Source organism: Caretta caretta, chromosome 21 (assembly GCF_965140235.1).
Source record: "Caretta caretta isolate rCarCar2 chromosome 21, rCarCar1.hap1, whole genome shotgun sequence".
NCBI lineage: Eukaryota > Metazoa > Chordata > Testudines > Cheloniidae > Caretta > Caretta caretta.
In genome coordinates, this window is record NC_134226.1 from 7,630,255 (window position 1) to 7,649,643 (window position 19,389).

General features: G+C 43.8%; 1 protein-coding gene across 20 annotated transcripts in view; it reads right to left on the reverse strand.

The window, feature by feature from the left end:
* Positions 1–19,389, reverse strand: part of NFASC (neurofascin) — a 184,621-nt gene that overhangs the window by 129,116 nt on the left and 36,116 nt on the right. For 18 of the 20 annotated variants that reach the window (XR_012665721.1, XM_075122073.1, XM_075122081.1 and 15 more), the window contains exon 2: positions 2,168–2,254. The exons of the other annotated variants lie outside the window; for them this stretch is intronic. The gene's annotated coding sequence lies outside the window, so the exon portion shown is untranslated. The remainder of the gene's footprint in view (positions 1–2,167; positions 2,255–19,389) is intronic. 20 annotated transcript variants of the gene reach the window in all.

A 19,389-nucleotide genomic window follows, 5' to 3' on the forward strand; every position in this document is an offset into this window, starting at 1 on the left:
ACTGAGTATGAGGTTTCCCCGCTGTTCAGATGGAAAAGGTTAATGAAGCAAAATTGCATAAGCTGCATTGTGTGGATGCCCAGGGGTTAAATTTCCCGACTACTCACAAACCAGGAAATTATTTGGTGACTAATTGAATTCCACAAGTACTCCTTTTCTTTTTGCGAATACAGACTAACATGGCTGCTACTCTGAAACCTGAATTCCACTGTTCTTTATACTTAAATCTTCCAGGGAAGATGCAAACACAAGGTCCTGACCACTAGTGATCAGTAAAGATCCCAGGACACTGTCTTTAGGAGAAGGAGTGTTAACCTTTGTGGAGTCCCAGTCAGAGTTAATCTCAGGAAGCTACAGTGTCAACCCAAATTGCACTTTCAAGTGGATATTTACTTCTGCACCTCCTGTTCCTGTGCATGGCTAAACAGTTATTGTATTCCACTGGATTTCAGATAGCTGGATTTCAGAGCTGTGTTAAGAGCTCTCAAATTATTTCACTGACTGCAAATGGGTACTGAGGTTTTTAGTTAAGGTTTGAAGTAATATAAGATGATTTGATGGCATTTGATTATTAATAATATTTTTCTGCTATTATTATCCTTTATTTTGTACGAGCTGGGAGGATTGTTTAAGTAATTCACTCACAACAAGGGCAGATCCTCTTACTTCATTCAAGAAACAGGCTGTGACTAGAGTATCAGACCAGAGACGCATAAAATGAAATCTTGACCCCACTGAAATCAGTGAAAGTCCGCATGGGGCCAAGATTTCACCCACAGCAATAAAGAACCATTTTTGATCATAGAGTCTGACCTTCTGTATAACATAGGCCAGAGATATCTACCCAGTGATTCCCACATCATGCTTAATATTCTGTGGTTCAGTGAGAGCACATATTTTAGGAAAGCATCCAATTGTGATTTATAATTTAAAATATTGGAAAATCAACCATGTCCTTTGGTGAAAGGATCTGACACTTGCTGTCAAAGCATGCCATTAATTCAATTGTCAAAGTATTTTTTTTTTAAATCATGCCACGTAAAGCATAAGTAGGGCTCAAACGCAGAGCTAGAAATTAACCTTTTTCTGAAGAAGTGAAGGACTAATCCAGATGGATTATTTATTTCAACCAAGGGCATTCTGATACAACTGAAGCTGATCTGATCTGCTGTGCCACTGCCTGGAGGTGATGTTGCTTTCCAGACACTGAAACTGACACATGGAGTGCCTGCTGCTTGCAGGCTCTTCTGTTTTAGTGTCTGGACAGCAGCAGCTCTGGATAGAAGCAACCACGTCACAACAAGCTCAAATTAGGTGAGCTGGGGATGCATCTATTCTCGGTATTTGCCCACATCAAAGCTGACCAATCCCAGAGTCGGATCTCTGCACCAGAGTTTCCAATGCTGTTAAAGATCCACACACACTTAATTAAGATAGGAAACAAGTTGGGTAAATATTAAACTGATTTACTGAGCTTTTCTTTGGCCTATGGAATAAGTTAATTAAGTTATCATAGACTGCTCTTGAATTCGGTAAGCAGCTGAACGTGCTTTCCACCAAAGTAATGCAATTATTTCAGTACTATTTTCACCAACCAGGAAGGAAAGGGGAATAAGGCACACAGACAATCAAAGTAGCTTTGGAATCATCATTTTAGTCCCCAAATTTTTCACTGTCTTTAATTGGACAGAGGCTCAAGTCACTAAATTTAGAATCACATGGAAAGCGAGAACACCTCCAGGATGAGGAGTGTTCAAGATCTGAGGTTTTCATTGTGCTGTTGATATGAAGCTGGGGGATCATCTGTAAAATTCAGATCAGGATTCATATTTCTTTTTGGAGGGCTAGTGAAAGCCATTGGTGAGTGTGTGTTACAGGTCCTCCTGTTTGTGGCCAATCCTCAGAGGATAGGACTTGTTCAAAATCGCCCTAAACTGTCTCTCTCTAGCTGTAGCAACTCATGCATTTAGTTCTGGAGGTCCCTGGTTCAATCCCCGGTGTGCTGACTGTCACACTAGGCCTTTACTCGGGGGTTTGGTTTGGACAGCAGCCGTAGCCACAGTTAGCCTTGTGCCCAGGGTTAGCTTCTCTAGTTTGTTAACCAGTATGAAGTTCAATTCAAAACTAACTTGGTTATGACTGAAATAAGCGAGGTGCTGTGTCTTACCTTAACACTGTATCCTTGGTCTCTTAAATATTTGTTGCTTGTCTTAAAGATTTCAGGTGACTATTATTCAGCCTATGGAAAATGGGGCTGGGGAGGGGACACAAAAATCAGAATGAATGAATGATTTGTAAAGAATCTGTACATTACCTTTTATAAGTTTTCTACGAGTTCTCTAGAATTTTTAAGCCATGATTTTTAAAAGCAACTAGTGATTTCCAATGCCCAAACTGAGACACCTTAAAGGGGCCCAATTTTCAGAGGGTGCTGAGCACCCCCACCCCAAAATCAGGACCCCTTCGAAAGGTGTTTCTGGTTAGGCATCACAAAGCTACGGCACTTGAAAAAAATCACTAGTTACAACTGAAATCTTGGCTTTAGCCTCTTGATCTCCATCACATTTTAACTAGTCACAGACCATGAGCACATTTGTACATTATTGCAAAACATCAAAGCAAATTTTCAGAACATCAGATTCTGCCCTCAGGTTCATCAGTGCAAGTCATCAGTGCAATATTTGATGTTTTGCCTTGGGTTAAAATCATGTTTTTTAAGCATGTAAGTATAAGAGTCTTCTCTGGAATATTTCCCCTCTTGGGATCTGAGATTTTGGGGCAACTTTTATGTAATTGTGCAATTGGATTGTTTTTCCTGAGAAGACTTTTTTTTTTAAATTAGTTTCTCAAACAGCAAGCATTTGACACAGTAAAGAGTGGATGGAGTTACATGGGGGATGCAAATCTGGAATAACTGAGAGTAGAATTTGACCCCCAAAACAGAAACCATGTAAACGGACAAACCTTACAAAGATTTAACATTAGCATCTTTGCTTCACAGAGCTTAGAACATACATGTCAAAAAAGCAACCTTAAGATGACGTGATGAGCCACTCCCTCTATGGCTGGCTCTAAATCATGGGATCACAGATATAATAGATAGGTTTTGATAATTAGATAATGCACTTCTTCTCCCTTAGGATTGTTCCCTTCAGTACATTTATTAGTATTTTGCCCAAACGAGGTGTAAAAGTCCCAAGCAATGCAGAGTCCAGTACTTCCCAGAGAAGACAACTTCACAGCTTAATCCTGCTCGCTGTCAGGATTTCCCATCTCCCCATTCAGTCTAAATTTCCCCTCTTTCCCATTCCTCGTTTTACTTCTTTGTACCAAACTAAACAATCCCATCTCCCACAATACCCTTCAAGTATTTACATAAATTCATGCTCCCCTCATCCCCAACCAATTTAATTATGGTTTTGGCAAAATGCACATATTTCGCTCCTTTAACCTCCCCTCAAACTCAATCCATTCAGTCCCCTGATAATTTTATTCTCTCAACTCCTTTCCAATTGGCCAATCTGGCAAATGGAAGTACAGAACTGAGTGCGATATTCCAGATGTGGTCACACCACAGCTGTATGAAGCAAACTTCCTCCCACTGTCCTGGGTGGTGGTGGTCTTTGCACACACACTGCTCAGAGCTGCATTTACCCTCAGCTCTCACAACATATACCACTTTTTTTTTTTTTTTAAGTCCAGGAAGAAATAAGCCAAGAGGACCCCTAGCTAAGTTGTTAAGAGTGTAAATAATTCCTTCACAAAGCCCTTATGACCAAAACTGGAACATACAGGGAGAGAGACTAATGTTATGGCTCAGTGGGGTAGTTCCAGATACCATATCACTTGGTCATCTTTTTGACAGCATCACCATTCCATCGTTTGTACAGCTAGGAAAACAAGTTGCCTCTAGACACGTTCCAATCACAAAATGGCATTAAGCTACAAACCATCAACAGACCTCAGAGAAGCCTTTGTTACAGACATATTTAAAAGCCTGATCTTAACCAGTAAGAACATAAGAACAGCCATACTGGGTCAGACTAATCATCTAGCCCAGCATCCTGTATTCCACCAGTGGCCAATGCCAGGTGCCCCAGAGGGAATGAATAGAACAGGTAATTATCAAGTGATCCATCCCGTCACCCAATTCCCAGCTCCTGGCAAACAGAGGTTAGGGATACCATCCCTGCCCATCCTGGGTAATAGTCATTGATGGACCTATCCTCCATGAACTTATCTAGCTCTTTTTTGAACCCTGTTATAGTCTTGGCCGTCACAACATCCAAGTTCCAGTGGTACAGCCTCAATTACGTACCACTGCCTTCAAAGAGAATCTGCTCTTAGTCTCACCTTCCTTTGTGGATTATATCTAACCAGATATATACCTTCTGCTGGGGTCTGAATGTGAGCTATTAGAAGCCTCATCCTTTCCCAACTCAAGCACAAAATAAAAAGGTAATATCCATTGAGTAATTACCAGCTGCTGAGCTCACCCGTGTAACAAAATGCTGGAGGGGAAAGGAGGATGCAGGAACTTTTATATCCACAATTTGCGATTATGAAATCACACTCACCTGGGAAAACATCCAAGAACAATGTTTGCCTGTACTGGAGGAGTCAAATTTCTGGCAACACAAATGAAACCAGAGGCCAAATCTGCTCTTGCAGTTACATCAGTGTGAATCCATGTTAACCCCACTAGAGCCAATCGAGTCATTCCCATTGCATAGGTGAGAGTCTGGAGTAACTCCAATGAAGTCAGCTGAGTTGGTCCCGTTAGGCTAGTGTATCACAGCAGAATTAAGTACAATGGGTGTAATAAGAGCCAATAGCCGCATTTTATTTGGGAAACAGACAGGTAACAACGAAGGAGAGTTTGGTGAAAACCCAACACCTCCTTCTCACATACCCAAATTCCTTAACATCTTTCCCTGGAACAGGAAGCAGCCCCTCTGCACTCGGTTTAAAGCACATACTCCCAGTCCTAGGCCCTCAGAGGATTCAGGCTTTAACCTTTCTGTACAGGAAGGCATGCACCTTATCAACATGCAGCATTATGGGACGGAAACCACAGTCAGGCGGAATAAAAACCAGTAGTGCCAGGCAACCCACCAGACAGGAGGAAAAGGTCAGCAGGAGGTTTTGTGTTGGAAATAAGCTCATGTCACTGATCGTGCTGAACCAAGAAGTTAGGAAAGCCAAGTATGGAGTACAGGGACAGGTTTCTAGGTTATACTAAGAAGGGGGGAAAAAAACCAATGTGGGAGACCCCCATCTGCAGTCGGCTCAGCTCAAGGCCCAACACACTGCTTATAACCCATTTGAGACCTGCACGGAGGACCTGCTCCCGAGGGAGCTTGCCTGAGACAAACCAAACAGGGACCTCTGAATTGTGGCCTTGTGCGCGCTAAATTTAACTGCCTCCATCCTACTTCCCGGAGAGAGAGAGCGCGCGCGAGCGCCCAGGGAATGGAGCTCAGTAATACCTTAAAGGGAGGGGGAAGTTGATAAATAGCGTATCCTCTTCCCTTCCCAAATGTAGAGCTGGGCAGTGTGACAGCTTTGGGAAATATTCCGAAGGCCAACTCTTCCATCCCCCCCTCCATCAACAAGCGCCCACAGCCAGGGTCAGCAGAGGTGGCTTCTGCAACAACGGGGAAGGAGAAAGGAAGCCTCTTTGTCCCCAAAGCCACTGAATGGCAGCAGATTCATTTCAGGGTTGCTAAAGCTGTAACTTAAGGGTCTATGATGGGAAGGAGGGTGGAGTGAGAGTGGAATCCACCTGTTTTACAAACATGCAAAATATACACCAACTGGAGCACCAGGTCCCCTCCTGCCCTGCCTTCCTCAGCCCTGTTGCACATGGACACTCACAAAGTTCCTTGTGGGGCTGTCCTCTGCAGACATCTCATTCCCTACGCCACGCATTGGAAACAGAATTCCACTGCCTCTGGGGTCACCTATGGGTATAAGGGAGCAAGCAGGAGCCAGCCCTGAGGAAGGAAGAAGAGGGAGCAGAAATAGGAAAAAGTCACACCAGCTGCCGTGACAAGCTCAGAGAAACAATCAACAGTCTCACCAAGAAAATACTTCTGTTTGTCCTCAAAGGGCTGAAAGAACAAAGCAGGATTTGTGGTTTCTCACTCCCCTGCAGGAATTCACATTCTGGGACATTCTAAATGCCATTTTTCTACAGAGAATTTAATTATCAGCCATACCCAGAATGCAGCAAGCAAAAAAACACCAACATGCGCCTGCATTAGCACAAGCACTGGGATAGGCTCAAGGCAGTGACATTAAAGAGATCCATACATCTGAGCCAGAGAATCACAGGAGTCGCCAGTTATGTCTTGACTGCAGAGCTAGCCTGCGCTTCAACCCAGGTGTTGCTCCAACCCTCCTTCCATGCACATACAAAAACCTCTAACCTGGTCTTGAGGGTGATTTAAACCAGTGGTTCCCAAACCTTTTACTAAGGTGACCTGCCAACTGCATTTTATCTTTTTTTGCCATTCACAACAACACATATGCCCCGGCACCACAACCCAAACCTTGGCCAGGTGGAGAGGGGAAGCCCCAGGGAATGGGGGGGAAGAGAGGCAGAGGGGTGGAGAGCAAGCCCACAGCGGTGGCTCCTGTCCCATAGGGCTGGCCCCAGTTCTCTGCTCAAGGCATTGCAACTTGGCATGCGGTGTCACAGCATCACTCAGGTTTGGCCCAGCCGCCCCGCATAGTGTGATATCAGCAGGACCCATCCATTGTGAATGACCTCACAGAGTGGCCCAGTTTAATGCATGGCTAAGAACCAGCAAACAGCCTGCTCGAAATCCAGCCCAACACAGAGGCTATCACACAACGCACAGGCACCATTGTAGACGCAGCTGCACAGGGACGCAGCCGCAGGCTTTGCAATGGGAGTGCTCTAGCACGGCTAGCCTAACTCAGCAGTGATGGCATTGAGTCAGAGTTTAAGGCTGAAGACCAGATCTAGTCTGACCTCTCAGGTATCACTGGCCACCAACATGGCCCAGCACCTGCAAACTAAACCCAATAACCCAAATTAGACCCAACGTGCTCAATAACTTTATAATTTAGACACAGAATACATTTTTTTTCCTTTTCACGTGTAAGGCTGCAGGAGCCGGTGGAGGTCCAGCTTCTGATACAGCTCCAGAAAGCAGGTATTCCTTCAGCAATGTATCAATCTCTTTTTTAACAAGATGTTTTACAGGTTGCTGGCCACCTCCCGATCCCCATACATTGTCTATATGTTTTCCACCTTTTATCACATTCAACAGCATGGTAGCTTGGACCAACTCAGCTTGAGCCTGGACAATCCTCAGGGACTTTGTTGCAGTCTGTGTAAGTACTACATAAAATCCCATCTCCAACCGTTCTTGCAATAAACTGGCCCACTAACTGTGGCGCCCTGGGAGAATCCAACACCAGTTCAGGTAGTTCTTTAAGTCATCTCTGTGCTCACTACTCTCCCACAGAGGTCAGAGGAGAGCTCAGATATCATTTCCCTGCGACTATCCTTCCCCTCTAATGCCAATGATATTGCCAACACAGACATACCCACAGATGGCAGAGATCTGCTAGTCACACGCACAGAGTCGCCGACTTTGTGATTTCCCCAGGGCTGCTGGACCCCCGCTCCACCCCAGGCCATGCCCCCACTTCACTCCTTCCCCCAAGCTCCCACCTCCACCCCACCTCTTCTCACCCCATTCTGCCTCTTCTTGCCCCTGCTCCTCCCCTCCTGCACGTCACTGAACAGCTGATTGCAGCGGCACGGAAGGCCCTGGGAGGGCAAGGGAAGAGCTGATGAGTGGGCCTGAGAGGTGCGGGGTGGGGGAGAGAAAGGAGCCGATCCGTGGGGCTGTCAGATTTTTTTTTCCGTGGGTGCTCCTACCCCAGAGCACCCACAGAGTCAGCGCCTATGCACACACCCATCGGTAGATCTTTCCTCTTGGTATCCTGCACTCCCAACCCTGGTCTCTACCTTCTTCCCAGTCTTTTCACTTCACTCCAACCTTTTTAATCATGCTGCTCCCAAACCCAGGGTCCAGAACTATCTCCCTGTCCTTCTCTGCACCTTCAGACCCATCTCAAGCAGGCTTCCCCGGCTCTTTACCTCACCCCCTCCCTCTCCTGAAACAGTCTTTTGTTTGACTTGTGTCTTTACTTTGGGTCTGACTCTGCAACATACCATGTGCTCCGTGTGAGGTGATAGCTACCACCCGGCTCCCGCTGAAGTCAGTGGGAGCAGAGATCCTTCAGCATCTTAGAGAACCAGGTCTTTACATTCTAAGCTCTTTGGAGCAGGGAACAGGCATCACAGCGAGGAAAATGTATCCCAGGAAGAATTGTGGGTATTAGTCCTACAGTTCCCTCTTGGACCAGATCAAAATTCTCAAGTCACTGCTGACAGAGAACATCTGTTTGGTAGTCACCCTTCTCTGTTACAGGCAGAGCACCATAAGCCCATGTCTAGACCTTTGGGGTGTGTCTCCTACGTGCTATTTCCATGTCCTTAGATAACATGCCTTGGAGCTTTCTAATTAGATAGAAGGAAAAAGCGTCACCAACAAGATAGCAACGTGACCACTGTTTACTGATTTAGTAAGTGATCTGTATTTACTGACACTGATCCCTTTGCCAGAATCCAGATGAGGGCCCCCAGGCTGTCGTCATTGTAATTTCACAGAAAGCTGGCAAGAGGTACCTAGCTGCCAGATGCCACATCTGCCTTCAGCACACAGGACAAACATTAGCCCTGCTAGGTGGAGGTTTCAATAACCCCAGCTGTGTACAACGAGGCTATTATATACCATAATGGCCCGTTCAAAATTAGCCTGTAACATTGTGAGTCAATTTCACTAAGAAGATTCAATGTACATGATTAAGCCGCTGCAGCCTTCCCAAAGACAATCTTCAAGCACATCTGGTTTCCATGCGCTACAAAATGCCTTTGACATTTAATTTCAAACCCCAGGCACTTAAAAAGAGCAGTGACAACGCAAAGGAACACTGAAGCTGACATTTCATCCCTGAGCTATCTGATGTGCAACCTTTAGACAACACTGCAATACACAGAAGAAGGGAGAAAAATGTGGGACAATTAATGAAAAACTTAACAAGAGTCAGATGACAAGACTGCAAGACCTCCTGGATCATCTCTATATCCTTTAATATCACCGGGCGGTCTTCTAGACTACCTCTCTCTGGGGCTGGCTTTCCTTGCCAGACGCATGCATAGCTCCGAATTATATTGAGGGGATTTGTGGGAAAAAGTTTAGATCTAGCCTATTCTTGAACACTTAAATAGATCCTCAGTATCCTCCCTTAGGATTAATCCACTGTGTAATGCTGTTAGGAAATTTTAGTTTAATAACTTTGCTGCTCTAAAATCCCTTTTAAAATTCAAAAATTGCCTGTAGCTTCACAATAGCCCCGTTAAAAGGCATTTATTCCTGTTTTACAGATGGGGAAACTGAGGTACAGAGAGGCTAAGGCCTAATATATTTATTTATAAAGTGAATAATTTTGGGTGTTCAACTTCAGATACTTAGGTCTGGTTTTCAGAGATGCTCTCACTCATTTCAAGTGGAGCTGGAGATGTTCGGCACTTCTGAGAGATCAGGCCCTATGTATCTCCAGCTGGGCACTCAGAAATGGAGGTAACCAAATTTCTGAAAATCTGGGCCGAGGCAAAGTCAAAGAAAATTAGTGGTAGAACTGGAATTAGAACCCAGGAGTTCCGAGTAGCTGATCCGACACTCTACTCACTCTATCACATTGCCTTGCTGCAAAAGGTTGCAATTGCATACTTCATGTTTTCACTTGTGGCTTCAGGCCATTCCGTTGTTACACCACTCCTAAATAATTCACTCCTTTTATATTATTTCTTCCTAAATCTTTACACAGGGTCAACTCCTTACTCTTCTTTTATTCAATCCTTAAGACAAAGCTCCCAAATCCTGAGAGGTACTGAGCACCCACAGCTCTGTTCAAGTTAACAGGAGTTAGTGGTACTCAGCACCACTCAAGATTTGGCCCGCTGACTTCAGAGAGAGTTAGGACTTCAGGATTCGATTCATGCTGGTTGCCATCACATCATCGCTCTTCCCTTAGGGCTGGATCTGAACCCACTGAATTCAATAGAAAGACTCCCCAGCCTTAGTGGATTTGGACTAGATTCTAATTTCACTTACAACAGTGTCAGAGTTACTCGTGATTTACACTAGTGTGAAAAACATAAGAATCTCACAATCGGTCTACACACTACATTGTAAAGCCCCCTCAATACTCATGCTCCGAGCCTTTTATAATTCTTTTACACCTCACTTCACATTCACTTCAATTTATCAATGTCTTTTTTTTTTCTAGTGAAGCAGTAAAAACCTGAACTAGCTATGAAAATATATTTCAGTGTGTAGGTTTGTGTTTTTCTCTCTCATCTGTATCCTGTTCCAAATTATATTACTTGTTTTAGCTCCAAATATACCAGCCTCCTCCACTCACACTGCTATGATCTCACTAGGTATGCCTATACATTTTTGGAAGAAATGCGAGATCAACCACCTCCATGCAGGTTGACGACATGTGCAAGTGAGTGGGCAAAACGAACATGTGAAGGTGCCATGTCCCAGAGCCAGTTTACAGTAATGAGTAACGATGCACCTGATACAACCCAGAGTAGGCAGTGCCAATCAACCCTGCCTGCTGCCACTGTTGAAACAGAGATTTATATAAATTTTTGCCCTGGGCACATTAAGGAAAGAACTCATCATTGAAGCCTCATTTGTTTTTATTGTGTTCTTCATTTTGAGTCACTGTCCTCTCTCTTAGAACAGTCTGTGTCCCAAATCTGGCTTCTCTGGATGGAGCTACAATTCTGGTAGCTTGGAAGAGAAATTATTTCATGCTCTGTTCCACCAACACAAGCCTCCGGTTACTCTGTGGCGGCACCCACATACCCCAGAGCAAAATGGCAGCTCCTGGGGTGGACACACTGGTGCCTGCATCAATCTTTGAAATGCCAGGATGAAGAGAGGGGTTCAAGCTTCAGGGTGATGATTAAATTTTCCATACAAGAAGCCCAGTGTTGGGGTTAGGAAGAGATGAAGCACTTACTCTGATACTGCTAGTGGGAGTTTTCCTAGAAGTCAGTGCTGCTAAAGGTCAGGTTACATAGTCCATCCCCCCCACCCGTTCGGTTAAAGAACTGGACTTCAAACAGTTAAACGTTATTTTTTTCTTGCTGTAGGTTGTAAAATATTCCCATCGTCCCACAAGCTGCAGCTAGCACACAAGGCCTGGAATACTTTTCCTCCCAAGCCTCACTGATTGTAAATCTTCACTAGAGAGCGAGGACTGAAGCAGAGGAAAGCCAATTAATTAGGATCCGTCTAGATGTGCAGCGCTGCAACTGGACTGATACATCAGCGCCACTGCAGCGCCTCTGGGGAAGATGCTCTAAGCCAACGGAAGAGAGCTCTCCCATCGGCACAAAAAACCCATCTCTGCAAGCGGCATAAGCTATGTCAGCGGGAGAAGCTCTCCCGTCTACATCATGCTGTGCACAACAACACTTATTTTGGTGTAACTTATGTCACCTAGGAGGGTGGAATAGTCACACCCCCAAGCAACGAAAGTTTTGCCAACAGAAGTCTATATGTCTACAGTACAGCCTGTGGTAGGATAAAGATAACATAAAAGAAAGGGTGCTTTGGGGGTACCCCAAATGCCTGTTTGTTGCATCTTTCCACAGCTCACTCTAACAGTGTACAATGAAGCTCTGGTTCATAAAGACTCATTGTTGCAAAGTCATGAATAAAAAAAAACTAAACATGTGTTTGAGAAGAGGTGGCATAGTCCAGTGGTTAGAGAAAAGGACGGGGAGCCAGGAAGTGCTGAATCAGCACTTGGTGATTGCCTGTTCTGTTCCTTCCCTTTGGGGTACCTGGCACTGGCCACTGTCAGAAGACAGGATGCTGGGCCAGATGGACCCCTGGTCTGACCCAGTATGGCCGTTCTTATGTTCTTAACCCATAACAAGTTACTTGAGCTCCTTGTGCCAAAATTTATGTGAGGTATAACTTCCAGTTTTCTAATAACTTTCTTATCTAGCTTCCCATCAGAGGGCTGGACAGCTCGGACAAATTTTCTTCAATTCACATCAGCTCTGGCAGGGATACTGTCAGATTTTCCAAGATAAACAGGTACGGAACTAGCCAGTATGTTTATTGCAGATGAGTCACAGCACCACAAGAAGCATTGGAGGGGACTCCACCTGAATCAGTGCTGAACCCAGTCCTGCAGGTTGGGGCTAACGGGCATTATGCTGCGAAACAATGTCCTATGGATGAAATATACAAACTAAGGTCCCATAACATTTGGGACCATTGAATCTCCCACAGCATCTCTCCAGAACAGTCCTAGCATTCTGGCCAAATTCCAGTTCAAAGACTCCCTTAAAACTTCCCCTGCAGTTTAGATTGAACACAGTATTATTCCCTCTTTGGTCAGAATTCTTCGAAGAACTCAACTTCCCAGTTAGGCAAAATACAGGCCAAATTTTCAGAAGAGCTTAATACGCTCTGTACGAAGCTCTTTTGAATATCTGGCCTCAAACTTCCAAATTCTTGACTTTTAGCAAGACTTGTAAATCACATACAGATGTAGGACAGGTTCCACCATTACTCATAATTAAAGCTGCACGATTTCTCGTAGTTTTTTGGAAAAGGTTGAGGTTTTGGTGGTGGGGGGGTGGTTTTGGTGCTGTTTCACAACACAAGTTGTCTTGGTCGTAAAACCTTCACAAAACTACTGTCTTCATATTGAAAAATAGGCAACATTTCAAAATTGCACATGGTTATTTACAATTAATTTTAATATAAAAGTGTTGACTTGGGTTTCAAAATAAGATCATTTTGTGTAGTCCTATTTTCAACAAACATGCACACAAAGCGAAATTTTGGGCCACAGAGTTGGGCCACTTTTTAAAAAATAAGCAAATCCCTTGATTTTTTTTTTAAGCTTATCCAATTTTCAGCATACCTCTGTTTGTAACAGATAGTCCACTAATCCGTATGTTTTGTGGACCCTAATAAATTAACCAAGTAGCATATGCACCAGGGCGATGCTTTCAGCTGTCACGCTTGTAGATTTAGTCTGGGGTTTTCAAAAGCTGGGGTTTTCAAAAGCTGCCTAAGGGAGTTAGGCTTCCAATTCCTCTGGAAAGTCAATGGGATTTGGGAACCTAAATCTTTTAGGCACTTCTTAAAGTCCCTGCTTCACGGTCTTAAGAATTTTGGTAAGTCAAGCATGCATTTAAAAAAATAGCTACATTAAATCATCTTCTCCCCACAGTTATGTTCACAGCCCGTTTATTAAACCCCCTCAAAGTCAAAGAGAATTGGGGAGGGAGAACGCCAGTGTCACTTGCTACATCTTAAAAACAATTGAGGGGAGAGAATTCATTTCTGCCATCCAGCTCTGTTAATATGGTCTTGATGCTCACAAGATTTAAAAAAAAAAAAAAAATCAAGGCAATGCAAGTACGACATTATGTAGAGCTCTATTCTAAACCCCTGAGAAGGAAGAGAGGGCTAGTCACAAGTTTGATCATTTCTGCGCTGGAGTTGAGTCCCCTCTGGCTACGTCCCTGCATTCAATATGGATATCCTGTTTGGTTCTAGAATTTTTAAGCTTTAATTTCAAATCAGGAGTTTCATGGCCTCTTCCGTCCACTCACTGTGTGCCCAGTAATTCAGAATGGCAATATGACATCATACCCCTTCAGCTGGTACAAAGGGACTTCCGTTAACCAGATTAAAATGTGTCTGATATAGCACATGAGAGTGGTTTTCTGATAATATGGGAATAGGCACATACTCCCAACAAGAGGCAAACACAGCAGCCTGTGTAGTGATGAGCTGAAGGTCTTTCCTAGGCACCCTCTTAGATTATGTTTAGAAGATTATAATGTTTACTTTCAGTTTCTTAGATCAAGGAACTAAGAACAGGATGGAGGGAAATAAAGCTGCCCTCGTGGGTCACTGGCCTGATTTTCAGAAGTGCTGAGCACCTACAAATCTCATTTTAGTCAATGGGAACTAGAGGTGCTCAGCACCCTTTGAAAAATCAGGCCCTCTAAATTTGTACGAAAGAATCATCATGGAAATTGACAAGTGCTACCACTATAGGGCCTGATCCTGCAAGGTGCTGAGCATCATTCAAATGGGAATGGTGGACTCAGAGGTTTTCAGAGAAACCGTTCAGCATCTCTCCAGGATTAGGCCTAAAATGCGTTCTGCGACTTGAGGTACATCAGAATTCGGTCTCTAATTAGTGCTTTCTGTAGCGATGGCATAAAGTGCCAGTTCCCACAGTTATTCTACAACACAGAAACAACAGGGCTGCTCAGTTTCTTGATTACTGTGGCTGTGCATTATGTTAGACCCGCAATCCCTTTTTTAAAGTGATCACAACGTAGAAAGAGTATTGATTCCTTGTTGAATGGTACCACTGCTATTGACAGCATAGGTAGATGTGTGGCTCTTAAATCACCTACCCCACAAAACAGTGGGCTGATTATGAAGCGGATGCTTCCAATATATTTTCCAATATTTAAAATTCCTGAAATTATTAGGTTGGCAATATTTTTCAGTTTTAATGTAATGGGACTTCAACAAGGAGTTTGCCCAAGCAGACTAGAACCAGACCTGATTCTCAGATGCACGATAAGGCACCAATCATGCTCCCGTTGAAGTGAATGGGTAGACTCCCAAGGATTTCAGTGGGACTTCCACACAAGTTCTCACTAATAGAGTAAGGGCTACGCAAGTTTATGACCTGATTCTGTTTCTAGCAGTACCTAGCTCTACGGGTAACTCCACTAACTTCAGTGGAACTACCTGTGGTGTAACATACCAGAAGTGTGTCAGAATTGGGCCCCTGGTGACAGCTCAATATAGGCATGGTATTTTTTGTTTATTTGAAAAGCCACATTTGGTTTTAGGATATTGTAAATTACAAACAGCTGGTATTTTGGCTGCTTACTAGCGGCAGAGATTATAAATTCTCATTATCCTTCAGACAAAATGCATAAAAAAAACCCCCATCACTGTCAAGTCCCAGTGCAGATAAAGTTTGGCACACTATTATTTGAAAATGACTAAAAGCATGCAATTAGCTTGAGAACAAATGTCTATTCTAGGTAGTAAGCTTAGGATTCTTTATCTGGCTTCCAAATATGGGTCATGTGACAGCTGGATGTTTAACAGTTGCAAAAACCTCACTCCCTCTAAAGAATGCATACAATTCTCATAATATTTGCATTCTTGTCACTGCTCTCCGTTCACAAAGCCAATCAAGAACGGGAGGCATTCATAACCCTACTTTGCACTGTTCAAGACTCTTCCAGCTGAGATCTCAAAAAATTGTACAAACACTACAAATCAAGCTTTACAATAGTCCTTTGAGAGTATTCCTCTCCCCTTTCTTTACACATGTGGGAAACTGAGGTACAGAGCGGTGAAGTGACTTGGCTCCAGGTTGCACAGGAAGAAATCAGCAGAGAGTTGGGAATAAAAAATTCAGATTTTGTAGCTCTCAATCCTCTACGCTACCCCCAGGACAACTCCTCCCAAGTTGTTGGGTTTAGCGTGCAGATGCTGGGCATGAGAGCATGCACTTGATAACCCAGTTCACCATAAAGCAAATGCATGACATGGCTTCCTTAAATACAACGCTCTGTCAATGTACCTCATTTCTGACCAGTATCCCTCATTTGCTATCAGAGATCTACTAGTCCTCTAACATTTATTCTTACCCAACTGTGTGTAGCTCACAGTCCATTACAACTTCTGTCCTCTGGAGCAAGGGCATTTTAAAAGCTGATGACTTTGTTTGAAATATTTAGACCAAAATCCTTTAAAAAGCCATTAATGATGAGACAAAGACACTGATCTCTTACTTATGAAAGAGGTTTCCGACAACGTGAAACCCAAAGAAAAAGCCTCATTGAGGTTCCAGTCTGGCAGACAAGCAGTACCACGTGGGAAGCAGGAAAGTAGGTGGGGTGAGATGATGGAGCTAAAAAGGATATGGGGAGGGTGACTGTGCCCTTCTTCAGGAAAAATGATCATGTCCCCCAGTCATGTTGAAGAAACCTGACCAGAGCAGTGAGAATACACCTGAAGAAGTTAGCATAAGTGCCTTTTATGGCATTGAAGTTCTGATCAGCTTCCTAAATGAGCATTTGCATCTTCCTCCTCACCTGCCCTTCCATTCTGAAGGGAACACAGATAGTCATGGCTACTGAACTTTTTGTTACATTCTTATAGGGGATGGCTTAGACGTCTAAGTCTGCAATACACAGGTGCTTTGAAACCCCAGGTTGATACTGCAGAAGGGTCGACTCAGCCCTTTAACTTGAGATAGGTAAGTGGAAGTTCCCCATGGAGATGATCAGTCAGATACTTGGATGGGGCCCAATTCTAGCCTCAGTGTTTTTTCAGTGGCATAACCATTTTCTTCAATGCAATTTATTCCTGATTTGTACCAGTGAGAGATCAGAATCAGATCTGGGAGATAAACTTCATGGAGTTTCCTGTCCTGTATGTGGGACTAACCTGAACAGGTGACAGTCTGGCCCATAGATTGGAAAGATCTCTGGTATCCTTTGGGATGAAGGGTGACATGTAAAGAGAAGATATTTATCAATGCAACACAGCAGTCTTACCATGTGCAATTGAGGCAGCATAACCTGCTAGATAAAGCACTGGACTGGAAGTCAGGAGACCTAATCCTGGCTCCGCCATTGGTCTGCTATTTGATTTAGGAAGCCATTTCACCACCCTGCCACTGCTTCCCATCCCATCTTTTGTCTGTCTGGTGTATTTAGATTGTAAACTCTCTTGAGACAGGACCTGTCTCACTGCATGTATACACAGTGCCTAGCACACGAAGGTCTGCATGCTGCTGTCATTTAATACCAGAATACCAAAACGCTTTACCCGAGAAAGGTAAAAGGAATCACCTTTGAGATAGTCCCTACATGAAGCGATGGAGATCCTGTTGGAAATATTCTTCCAGCTAAAGTGTCTCACACTCACAAAGCCACCACCACCAAGAGGCAGGAGTCTGGCAGAACAATTAGCGTCAACAAGACCAGCGCTGTGAACCAGACAAGCTGTAAGATTAAATCACAGCAGCATTTTATCCATCTCTTATTTACTCTAAACGAACAGGTTTCTACCATCGAGGTCTTGTTGTGGCTTGAGAAATGCAAGAGGGATATTAGCACTGGGATCAGTGTTTAAAGCCAAGACTGGGGGTTTCGAGGGGGTGGGGGTGGATTGGAGGAAGGAAACTGTGCAGCTGGTAACCTGGATGCTTCTACAAAAGCTGGAACGAGTTTCCTTTTCACAAGGATGTCTGTGATACACAGAGAACCAGATTCGGTCCTAACTTAAGTGGATTCAACAATAACTAAAGTCATTCAGGGTTGCACCAGTCAATGCCATAACTGAATCTGGCCGAGTAATTTCGTTTTGTAGCAATGGTTACAGTTCCCTTTTGCAAAGTTATCACCATTCAAACCTCGCTTGGCAAAACACGCAGACCCCAATTGTGGTAACAGTATCCTCAGCTGTTTGGTTTGTTCCACTGGGACCATGGCCGTTCCATGTATCCATAGCAACCAGCATTTATGCACAGAATTTCCCATGTGAACAGGTCGGGGGGTGGAATTCAGACACTACTTCAAAAATTATTCATGAAAAATTAGTCAGAGCTGTGACTCTGCCCCCAGCAATGCATGGAAATCACTAAGCAGGAGACTTTCCCTTTCATTTCCCCTTCGCAAAAGGTGTTAATTGCAAGAGAGGGAAGAGTGTCATTTACTGGAATTTTCATTCTGACATGCCAATTTCAGTCCATGGCTCTACTTAAAAACTTCTTGTTGAAAAAAAATACACACTGGTGGGGACGCAGAGCAGTTGGCACAGTACCATCCATCAGACCAGCCATCTACCACTGCTCTTAGACATCTTGCATTCCTCTAAATTCAGCTCACGTTACAATTTAAGCAAAACTAAAATCTCCTAAAATATTAATATAAAGGGGATTCTTTTGAGATTGCTGGATGCAGATACAGTAGAACCTCAGAGTTATGAACATCTTGGAAATGGAGGCTGTTCGTAACGCGGAACAAAACATTATGATTGTTTTCAAAAGTTTATACCCGAATATTGACTTAATATAGCAAAAGAAAAATGCTGCTTTTAACCATCTTAATTTAAATGAAACAAGCAAAGAAAAAGTTTCCTTACTTTGTCAAATATATATATACATATTTTAAAGTCTTTTTTTAGTAGTTTACATTTAATACAGTACTGTACCGGTATTTGCACCTTTTTTGGGGTTGGGCATGGGCGTGTCTCTCTCTGCTGCTGACTGACTGTGTATTTCCAGTTCCAAATGAGGTGTGTGGTTGACCAGTCAGTTCACAACTCCAGTGTTCATAACTCCGAGGTTCTACTGTAGATCTTGTGGTTCTCTCTTGCTTTTGGACTGACTCATGTAGCCAGTACTCACCCTGAGCCCAGACCTGCACTAAGCATGACATGTTCATGTCGCATCCTTCCCCCCTCCCCAACTTTGTATTTTTTTTTTAAACATAAAAACACTTAAGGCCTCATCATACAAACGCGAGCCGTTTCTTTGAAATCAGTAGAGCCACTTCAGCAGCATGCAGACACTAACAGCTTGGGTATGAGACTCCACTACAGCTGGGGTTCTCAAGTTATAACACTGTGGTAGCTTAAAAGGAACATACCGGTACATTCACCATAAGACTATGGGCCAGATTTACAAAGGTATTCAGGCACCTACCCACATTGTCGGTGCCTACGCACCTTTGTAAATCTGGCCTTGGATAAACAGTCATGTCTGTTCACTCACTATTGGACTTCCCCTCCCCTGCTGGCTGGGTTGCTGGTGGGTGTAGTTTGAGAGAGTGGCTGAGGAACAGGAATGGAAAGATTATTCTTTTGAATGGACAGTGCTGCTGGTCTCCAGCCCTAGGGGAGGCAGGTGAGCATGCTCACTCTGTACTCAAGTCCAAGCTAATCAGGGCCTTCGGTTCCCAATGAAACAGGTGCTAGATCGTTTAATTACAGCGGTGCCTCAAGAGGCGAGACAGGCACAGAAAAACCAACATGATTTGTAGTGAATGCGGCCTTCCCTTGACATCCCTGTAGCACACAATTCACCTCCTGGGGAGTCTATTACACAGCTAACAGTTACACTTCAGCCAGTTCATGCTAATGATTTTCAGTGCAGTCTCATACTAATTTAACCACAGAGCAAAAA